An 11,646-nucleotide genomic window follows, 5' to 3' on the forward strand; every position below is an offset into this window, starting at 1 on the left:
TTTATTTTAGGAGCAACCCAAAGATTTCACGACGCAGTATTTTCAGCCAAGGTGTGCGCTGTGTCTCCTGAGTGTCTGCGTGCTCGCCGGTTCAGCTCTTTCTGAGGAACTACAGTACAATCATATTCAATAAATTAGAATGTTATTCAAAATTCATTTATTTCAGTGACTCAGTTCACTAAGGGAAACATATCATATAGATTAAGACAGCTGGATGATGTTTTACAGCCTTTATTCCTTTTTATTATATATTATTCACCACCAGCTAATAAAATCACAGCATTTAATATGAATTTAATAGAATATTTCATCCCACCAACAAAAAAGCAAGATTTTTCGTGCGGCTATAGGGGCTTAATGAAAAGTAGGTTTAATACCGGCTTGAAGGTTGTTTTTTCCCCCAAAAAGATATCTTTAATCTGACAATCAAGCCTCTTAGAAATGTATACTCTATTTTATTGAATATGACTGTATATTGATAATTTAGGCCTATGCATCTCCCCTAGCTTTAAGCTTGATTTCGACTTCGCTTCATAAAATACAATACTGTTTTTTATCTCTTGCCCCACCGGTCATGCTCAGCTTCATGGGAAGCAGAATGGTGCTGCCAGGCTGCCGTAGCTTCGCCAAACCCATTTTCTTTACCAAGGGAGGCTTTAAATAAATTCTCCTTTGACACCAGTGCCTTGATGGTTTATTTTATTGCTTTTATTATTTAGCAGCTAGGATTTTGGCCTTGCAATTATAATTTATAAGGAAAACAAACTTTCCTGGAAAATCTCGTGCATTTTCTTGATGTCAGTGTAAAGGTCACTTGTATAGCACTTTATCAAGTCCTGAGGACCCCAGAGTAGGGCTGGACGATATAGAAAAAAAGCATATCAATAAAATAGAAATCATATTGATCGATATCAATAATTATCACAAAAATTCAAAATATACATTTTAAGTGCAGCCCTGGCCATTTCATGCTGTTGCTTGATTACCTATTTTTAAATAAATGGATTCAAACACAACCCTTTATTCAACCAACGTTTTACAAAAATTGTTAAAAAAGAAAAAAAGGAACACATGTTCTCTGAACTCTCTGAAGGCTGATGGAGCTTTCCAGGGTTTGTGATTGGTTGGGAGGATGCAATGACTGTAGTATTAACCTACATGATAGGCTAGAATGCACTGTTCTTTTATTGAACTTTTTATTGACCCCTGTTTTTTATATTGAACAATATGTCTATCGATCAATATATATCGTTATTGAATTATCGTCCAGCCCTACCCCAGAGAGCTTTACACTACATTCACCCATTCAGTCACACACACGGTGGTGAGCTCTGTTTGTAGCCACAGCTGCTCTGGGGCAGATTGACAGAAGCAAGACTGTCATACAATCGGCGGCACTGGGCCCAAGAAACTCATGCCCAACAGTGATCCCTGCATCAAAACCTTCATGTTCTGAATAATACTTCAAATCAGCCACATGGTAATAGTACACATGTTGGGTTTTACATGTTATTATATAACCTCTTATTTTCAAATGGGATTTTATTCACAGTCAACTCTTAATTCATTTTTAACATCTCCGGGTTAATGCTTGATAATGGAAGATGTGGATCATAAAAGCCAGATAATAATGGCATTGTAGAGCTATATGCAAAAAGATTGCCTTATGAGAGACAACATCCTGCTTTTTACTTTGGTTTTAAAACCCTTCTGTTTGATGCAATAAAATGACACCCATAACACCTGAAAACCATAAAGTGCTTCCAGTGGTGTGCCATTTATGCAGTGCCATGTGATCAGATAAAACAACAGAATAACAAACTTTAAAAGGCTATCTATATAACAAACTCAGGCGTTTACTGTTCTGTGAATAAGTATTTACCCCCTCGTACAGATTTTTGTCGTGTTCCTTTGTTGTCCCATTTTATTATTTTTTTGCAGATTGTCACATATATTTTGATGTCAGCCAAAAATGAATGATAATAAAATATGCTCTTTTCAAATAAATATTTAATTTGAAATCAGTCAACACCCAAGAACACACATAGCCAAGTCTGATTAGTGCCAGACCTGTTGAATCAAGACATCACTTAAAAAGTCATGTCTGACAACATAAAACAGGTTTAATAGCTTCAAAAATAAAATTTATTTAACAGAATTACAACAGAAGAGAAAGAAATGCGGTGACAATTATTATAGAAAGGGTTACAAAACCATCCCTGGACCTTTAGGGTTTCAGGGAACCACAGTGGGAGCCATTAACCAAAAACTGAGAAAACATGGAGGAGTTCCCAGGAGCCACCGGCCAACCAAAATTATTCAAATTATTCAGTGGTCCATCCAAAAAGTCCCAAAGCAACATATAACAGCAGTGTGCATAGTGTAACTCATTACATCTGGAAAAAAATTAACAAAGCTTAAAAAAAAGTGTAATATCAGAAGTAGTTTGATTGCCTGGGCTATTTTGCTTAAAGGTGTATAGCCACATAATATGCTTATAAAAAAGACTAAAAACCGTTTCATCATGTTAAAATAACGTTATATACTCCAAGTCTCCATCTTGATAATGTTTTGATGGTCCTTTTTGTGGATAAATATAGCCAGATATAAACAGATGTGGTGCAGAACTATAATAATGTCGGTTTGCTTAATTATAAAACAGTATTAAATAATGCTAATGCTAAAAGCCGTTAGCACACTTTCTTGTTTTAACCCCTGCCGCATGGCGTAAAATGCCAAATGCAACCAGAGTGAGCTACTGATGTATATATAAAAAGTCAAATAACATGGCTGTGCACCTTTAATGATATGGACCCTTTGCCATAATTGATGGAACCAAGAATTTTACTCTCTACAAGAAAATCCTGAAAACTCTCGTTTTCTGCCTAGATATTCACACACTGGCCGCTTTATAAGGTACTCTGGTTGTTTTGGGGAGCTTTTTGGCTTCAGAACCATCCTATGGCATAGATTGAAAAGAGGTATCAGAAACATTTCTTTGTTTTTTTTTGGAGATTTTGGAGATTTTTTGCGGCTCTAGTGGCTCGCTTTTTATTACAATAGGCTGACAGGAAGGGGGTGGAAGAGGGGGAGAGACATGTGGCAAAGGACCGAGGGCCAGAGTTGAACCCGGGTCAACCACGTCGAGGACTAAGGCCTCCATACATGGGTCGCGCCACCAGCGCGGCAAACATTTCTAAGAGATTTCGATCTATATTGACATGATAGCTTCAGGCAGATGCTGCAGATTTGTCGGCTTCTCAATCGTGATGCAAATCATGTGCTCAACTTCCTCCCCAAAAGTCCACTGTTGGCTTGAGATCTGGTGACTGTGGGTGCAGAGAACTCTCTGGCATGTTCAAGAAACCAGTTTGAGACAGTTTGGGGTTTGTGACGCATTACATCATTCTGATGAAAGCCCTGCTGTCATACAGGTAAGCATGGTAAGTACCAAACTCAGCGAGGCTGTGCCCTTTAAACAACACCCAAACTGTACTTAGCGGTCTAAAGTTGTTCCAAGAAAATGTCCCTAGCATCATCACATCCTCAACAACAACCTGAATCAACAATTCAAAGGTAATGAATCCAGGCTTTCATATTGTCTGTGTCAAACTGTAACATGGGAATATCAAAGCTAGACTGATTTGTCCAGACAGTGTTTTTGCTCTTTGTTATTGGCCAACCTGGGTATGCTCAGATATGGTATTTTTTGCTCAGATATGGTATTTTTTTTATTTCTACCATGGTTTTAACAAACTTTGATCAGCAGTTCCTGAAATACTCACACCAGCCTATCAGGCACCAACAACCATGCAATGTTCAAAGCCACTTAAATCCCTGTATTGATGCTCAGTTTGAGCTTCAGCAAGTTGTCTTTTGCACATTCACTTGTCTTTTACACTTAGTTACTGCCACGTGATTGTCTCTTTTGCTTTTTGTTGAACATCTGTACCTAATCCAGTGGCCACTGAGTGTAAAACCTCCTTGCAAAAGGTATGAAAGGGGTTCATTATAAGCAGCAACCTTCTTTTTTTTGGACTGTGACACTTCATAACAAGCAACATCAACACATAACCTACACTTTGATCAAAGATCCTTTCACCAAGTTTGAGAGAAGTTGTTTGTTGCATATCCGACTCGCTCTTTGTAATAGCAGCACCTGCAGGCTTACAGTTCCTATCCCACACAAAGGACACAGAATTGATCTAAATATACCAACAAAAATGCAATAACACTTTGAAGGGGGGGGGGGGGGGGGGGGGGAGCAGCAGAGAAATGTCGGTTCCAGATAAACAAAAAGTATCTTCTCTCACCAAAGTGTCACGTTGCTATGACTACACACCTACAGCTTCTTATTTATGAAAGTAATTTCATTTGCAAATGAAACCAACACCGCCTGAGCTAATCTTAAGAGAGGGCGCAAAACATCTTCTGCTACGCTAGTAGCTTTATGTCACGTATATTTTTAAAGCATAAAAAAAAAAGAAAAGTGAAGTAAGCTCCTCTATTTCGCGGACGCTTTTTAGCGGTTGTTGTTGCTGGAATCATGACAGAGAGTGCATGGGTGGGCCTGCATGTGGGTGAGAGCTTGCCAGGTAGAGAAAGAGACTGGTGTCTGTAGGTGGAGGTTAAATTCTGAGTTAAGAGCAGGAGGAAAAAAAAAACATAAAGGTAAAAGCTGTTCAGTGTTGCCACAAATCCAGCATACGGATCATTTGCATACTTAATCCAGCATGACTCAAAGTGGACCCCGGCGATAAGCACATTTTCTCCACATAAGCTAGCAACAAGGATTTGTGTATCACACCCTTCGGTTGTGTTACGTCGGGCAGGAAACTAACATGATGCACATTTTGCCAGAAAAGAGCTACTTTCAGTGGGGAGGAAAATAAAGGGTCAGGTCTGCAAGGCAGATGGGGGGGGGGGGAGCCTGAGGAAGTATGGAATAAAAATGGACAGCAGGGTGCCCTAAGGAAGGAGAGGTAAAAGGTGTAAATCTACCTTAATGGGAAGGGAAACGTCTTTAGGTGACCATGGCACACTCACACACACACGATGTAGTCACACACTACAGGTAGTCAAACAAATCAGTGATTGCGGTAAACACCTAAAGCTGGAGGGGGATTAGCGGGAGGAGAATTTACTGCGACCAATACGCAGTATATTTTACAGAAAGGTAGAGTAATGACTCTTAATGGGGGATGTGTGATCAGAGATGCCGGGTTGGTGTGTCACTGCTGAGAACAAAAGAGCGAGAGGTGTGTGCCGCGTCTTCGTTTCGCTTTGCTTCCAGCCACCACGGTTTTACAGTCTGTTTTCAAGGGGTGGGGGGGAAAGGACCATTTCTACCACTCGGCTCTGTAATGTGGTTATTCATGTATAATCCAGTCTGCTGGTGTGACATTTGCTCAGCATAATCTATCTGTATTAAAATTGTGAAGAGGGCCAGGACAGAAATTCAATTAGTCAGAGGAGTTAATTAGAAGAAAACATAATACAAATGTTATCTTCTCTATTGACTGTGTCTGAGAGACAAAAAACGCAAATGATTACAAAAAATGCTTGTTCTCATTAAAAGTAAAAGTATTGCGAAAATAATATGTTTAATGGTTAAACGAATGAATGAAAGATAAATCATGGGAAAAAAGTTACTTTATGGAAGATTTTACATTTCACCAATAAAATATTAACAGTGCTTTCCTTTATATGAAACCCTAATCGCACATAAAATACAGATAATAAACAACAAATTAGGGAGTTAAAGCATCAAATTTAAAACATTAAATATGGATGATTTAATGCATGAGTATGCATGATTTAAGCATATTTTAACAAAACCTGGAAAAAAAACTGATTCCATCCCTACCTACCTACCTACCTACCTACCTACCTACCTACCTACCTACCTACCTACCTACCTGTTATGATATATTTTTCTGGGATGAACCCGGACACAGCACGCACACACAGAGTCAGTTCTTATGAGTGAGTTTTTATTGAATAGTGTGGAAGATGGATGATGAGACCAGAGTCTTTCAACGGACGGAGGTGAAGGGTGTAGAAGCTGGCCGGCAGGAGGAGTGTGGAGAGACTGACCGGGAGGAACTCTGGAGCCGAGCACTGGAGAGCAGAACATCTGAGCCGGGTGCAGGAGAGCAGAGCATCAGAGCCGAGCAGTGGCGAGCGGAACATCAGAGCCGAGTCGTGGAGAGCAGAACGTCAGAGCCGAGCCGTGGAGCGCAGAGCCTCAGAGCCGAGCAGTGGCGAGCAGAGCATCAGAGCCGAGCAGTGGCGAGCAGAGCATCAGAGCCGAGCAGTGGCGAGCAGAGCATCAGAGCCGAGCAGTGGCGAGCAGAACGTCAGAGCCGAGCAGTGGCGAGCAGAACGTCAGAGCCGAGCAGAGGCGAGCAGAACCTCAGAGCCGAGCAGTGGAGAACAGAACGTCTGAGCCGTGCAGTGGAGGGCTGAACGTCTGAGCCGAGCGGTGGAGGTCTGAACGTCTGAGCCGAATACTGGAGAAAACAAACTGTCGGAAAGTCTTTGGGCTGACTGTAACAAGACCAGGTGAAAGGAGTCTTCAGGCTGACGGGTACAAACGGAGCTGACAAGAATACTGGCAGGGAGTGAACGCTATGGACCGGCGACGGGAACAGAAAGAGGTGAGTCTTATAAAGCGGTGGAAACAGGTGGAAGCAGTTGTGGGTTAATTGCAGCCTGCCAGGTGAAACCGATCAGGCTGCGCAGGAACAAGAGAGAGGGAGAGAGGCTCAGCATGCAGCCAATAAGCTGCATCCTGACAGTACCCCCCCCCCCCCCCCCCCAAGGCCGGACACCGGACGGCCCAGAATCCCCACGCCGGGCGGGTGGAGGGGGCCCAGGAAGGCGGGCAAGAGTTGAAACCGAACACTGAGGGACCAAAGAGCCTGCAAACACGAGGAACCAAAAGGGGCCAGAGAACACGGGGAACCAAAGGGGCCAGAGAACACGGGGAACCAAGGAACTAGAGAACAGCGGGGAACCAAGGAACTAGAGAACAGCGGGGAATCAAGGAGCCAAAGAACACGGGGGAACCAAGGAGCTAGAGAACACTGATGTGCCAAAGCACAATCAGGGGGCGGCACATCAGGGAAAGGCACGAACGCTTGACTGCGCCGGGGGAAAAAGCGAGCGCTTGACAGCGCCAAAGGGAAGGAACGGGCGCAACACAGCGCCAAAGGGAAGGAACGGGCGCAACACAGCGCAAAAAGGGAAAGAACGGGCGTACACAACGCCAAAAAGGGAAGGATCGGGCGTATGGAAACGCCAAAAAGGGAAGGATCGGGCGTATGGAAACGCCAAGGGCAAGGAACGGGCGTGTGGAAACGCCAAGGAGAAACAATGCCGAAGCGTGAGAGGAGCGCTGGGGCCCAAGGGGCGAGATCGCCGGGGCGTGAGGGAACCGCCGGGGCGTAAGGGAGAAGTTCGCCAGGGCGTGAGGGAAACGCCGAGGCGAAACGGACGCATGACAGCGCCAAGGGGAAAATATAGGCGTACGAAAACGCCAAGAGGGAAAGAACGGACGTACTTAACGCCAAAGGGAAAGAACGGGCGTACAAAACGCCAAGGGGAAAGAACGGGCGTACTTAACGCCAAAGGGAAGGAACGGGCGTACTTAACGCCAAAGGGAAGGAACGGGCGTACTTAACGCCAAAGGGAAGGAACGGGCGTACTTAACGCCAAGGGGAAGGAACGGGCGTACTTAACGCCAAAGGGAAGGAACGGGCGTACTTAACGCCAAAGGGAAGGAACGGGCGTACTTAACGCCAAAGGGAAGGAACGGGCGTACTTAACGCCAAGGGGAAGGAACGGGCGTACTTAACGCCAGAGGGAAGGAACGGGCGTACGACAACGCCAGAGGGAAGAACAAGCGTACGACAACGCCAGAGGGAAGAACAAGCGTACGACAACGCCAGAGGGAAGAACAGGCGTACGAAAACACCAAGGCTCAACAACTCCTGCTGGAACACGACTGGTGTACAGAAACGCCAGGGGAAAACCCGCCGGGGCGTGAGGGAAACGCCGGGGCTTGGGGAAGAGAACGCCGGGGCGTGGGGAGAACGCCGGGGCGCGAGGAAAGAAAACACCGGGACGCGAGGAAAACGCTGGGGCGCAAGGAAGAAGAATGCCGGAGCGCAAAGGGAACGCCGGGGCACATGGGAAACAGGAATATCTAAAACACCAGGGAACAAGAACGGAGGGCGTACTAACACGCCGAGGAACCGAGAAAAGAGGGCGTCCTAACACGCCGGGAAACCGAGAATCAGAGGGCGTCCTAACACGCTGGGGAACCGAGAATCAGAGGGCGTCCTAACACGCCGGGGAACCGAGAATCAGAGGACGTCCTAACACGCCGGGGAACCAAGATAAACGTAAACACCAGGAACAAGAGGGTAAGCTAAGCAGCAAGAGGCCAAGCGCGCCAGAGGGCACAGACAGCGACTAAAGCACCGGAGGGCTCTGGCGGCGACCTGCGTGCGCTGAGCAGCGACAGGTTGGCGCACCAGAGGGCTCAGCCGGCGACATAGGAGCGCCGGAGGGCTCTGGCGGCGACCTGCATGCGCCTAAACGGGGGAACAACACAGAGACACTAGGGTAAGACAGAACAAAACAACTACGGAAGGGAACTAAACTAACGTAAACAGGGCAAAACATACAACGAAAACAGGAGAAGGGTGTAGGGACCTAGAAAGCGCAGGGACCTTAGAGAGCGCAGGGACCTTTAAGAGCGCTGGACTCCATCCAACGCAGGAACCCATACAGCGCAGGAACCCAGATGTCGCAGGAACCCAGACACCTAAATACTAAAGGGGGAAAAATAAAGACAAACAAAACTAAAATAAAGAAAAAACAAATACAGAACAAGACTAGAACTACAGGGCTAGGACAGAAACTACAGAGGCTAGACTGGAATTACAGGGGCTAGACTGAAACTACAGGGGCTAGACAGGGACTACAGGGTCAAGACAGGGACTACAGAGCTAACGAAACTACAGGGCTGACGAAACTACAGGGTCTCAAACTGAAAAATCAAAACAAGACTGGTAAACTAGGAAAGGAACCAAAAGCTAAAGCAAAACTATGAAACGAAACAGAACAGGGAGATGAGGGCAAGTACGACTAAACTAATGAAAAACTAGATAACTAGAGCTAGAAATCTGTACAGAAGCAAGCAAGAAGTCTAAAATAAAAAACTGGAACTCAAAAACAAAACTCAGAAGACTAAGGCGAACCTAGAACACTAAATCAGGGCTATGGCTAAAACAAGAAGACGGAGAACAAAACCCGAACTAGCTGACTAAGAAAACCAAAAACTGGACTACTAAAGAAAAACCCGAACGACTAGAATAAACCTGGGACACAAAAACCCGGACAAAAACAACAAAATAAAACACAATACTCAAAAGTAACATAAATCTCAAAAAATCCTAAGTAAAGCAAAAACTAAGGTTGAGCCAAAACAAAGAACAGAAGGCGGAAATAATTCTTCTAAAACAATAAAAAATATACAAAAAGACTAGAAACTAAAGCAGATCTAGAACACAACACCAAAAAAATAACTCCAAACAAAAGCCAGAAGGCGCTGGGCAGCAAAGTCTGAATATGCTGGGCAGCAGCAAAAGTTAGCGCTGGGCAGCGACGGCGAGGAGCGCCGTCCTTAGTGCTGAGCAGCGGGGAAGGCGGACCAGGAAAACAGAGTCAGAGGCGGGGCGTCGCAACTCTGCGACCCAGGCGAGACGAAACAGAAACGTGGCGTCGCAACTTTGCGACCCAGGCGAGACGAGACGGAAACGTGGCGTCGCAACTCAGCGACCCAGGCAAGATGAATCCAGAAGCGTGGCGTCGCAACTTTGCGACCCAGGCGAGACGAACCGGAGGCGAGGCAGATCCTACCAGCTTCTACACCAGGCTCTGTGCGTGCTCGGGTTCATCCCTTGGCCGGTCCATAATGTTATGATATATTTTTCTGGGATGAACCCGGACACAGCACGCACACACAGAGTCAGTTCTTATGAGTGAGTTTTTATTGAATAGTGTGGAAGATGGATGATGAGACCAGAGTCTTTCAACGGACGGAGGTGAAGGGTGTAGAAGCTGGCCGGCAGGAGGAGTGTGGAGAGACTGACCGGGAGGAACTCTGGAGCCGAGCACTGGAGAGCAGAACATCAGAGCCGAGCAGTTGCGAGCAGAACGTCAGAGCCGAGCCGTGGAGCGCAGAGCCTCAGAGCCGAGCAGTTGCGAGCAGAGCATCAGAGCCGAGCAGTGGCGAGCAGAACGTCAGAGCCGAGCAGTGGCGAGCAGAACGTCAGAGCCGAGCAGTGGCGAGCAGAACGTCAGAGCCGAGCAGAGGCGAGCAGAACCTCAGAGCCGAGCAGTGGAGAACAGAACGTCTGAGCCGTGCAGTGGAGGGCTGAACGTCTGAGCCGAGCGGTGGAGGTCTGAACGTCTGAGCCGAATACTGGAGAAAACAAACTGTCGGAAAGTCTTTGGGCTGACTGTAACAAGACCAGGTGAAAGGAGTCTTCAGGCTGACGGGTACAAACGGAGCTGACAAGAATACTAGCAGGGAGTGAACGCTATGGACCGGCGACGGGAACAGAAAGAGGTGAGTCTTATAAAGCGGTGGAAACAGGTGGAAGCAGTTGTGGGTTAATTGCAGCCTGCCAGGTGAAACCGATCAGGCTGCGCAGGAACAAGAGAGAGGGAGAGAGGCTCAGCATGCAGCCAATAAGCTGCATCCTGACAGTACCTACCTACCTTTTTTTTTAACAATTCTTTTAAGTTGTATTGCTTAGGCCTTGAATTTTTCAACATTTTTTAAATTGCTATTGCTACTGTTGTAGGGTGTCCTAATTTCTGTGTTTATGTAAAAGTTATAATTAAACTCCTGAAATTTTATTTTGACTTTCACTTTAGATGAATAACACCAACATCACCAATGTTTGCACAAACCAAAATAACGACAAAAACCGTCACCTACAAAACGTCTCCCAGCTTACAGGAGTAATAAATGAATCAATGATCTTATACATTGCTAATGTGTATATTGTTAAGTAACCTTACATGTAATAGGGTGGATTTTGATTCCTAGTTCAAAAGTTTGGTTTTCTTCTTGGATATTTAATGAGGCAAAGGAAAATGTGTTGTCTTGCTTGATTCTTTGAGATGCATAAGTTATGAACCCGTTTTGGAGGAAACATAAGTAGACAGTTACATTTTTCTTCCAAAGACATGTTAAACTATCTTTAGAAACTGACTTATTTAATTCAAAATATTAAATATTAACCTTGTTTCCAAGCTTTGCTTTGTGACTTTGAGAAAATATGCTAAGGAAAAATGTTTTTTTTATTTGAGTTAGCTAAAGGAGGAGTTTGTTTCCATTAGGAAACAACAAACTGCGGTGAAATTATTTTAGTTTTTTTTTTTTTTTTTTTTTTACATTTTGTTGAGTTTAAGGTACAAAACCTGAGCTTGCCCTGCTGTGATGAGTGCTTTTCCTTCACTGAGTCAAAGGAATGGGCACACTGAAAGATTTCCCCAGACAGAGTGCACTATGACACATATGAGTCCTGACTGCAATACAAATCGCCAGAATTAGACCAAATGCAT

The sequence above is a fragment of the Fundulus heteroclitus genome, chromosome 22, assembly GCF_011125445.2.
Source record: "Fundulus heteroclitus isolate FHET01 chromosome 22, MU-UCD_Fhet_4.1, whole genome shotgun sequence".
Taxonomy (NCBI): Eukaryota; Metazoa; Chordata; class Actinopteri; order Cyprinodontiformes; family Fundulidae; genus Fundulus; species Fundulus heteroclitus.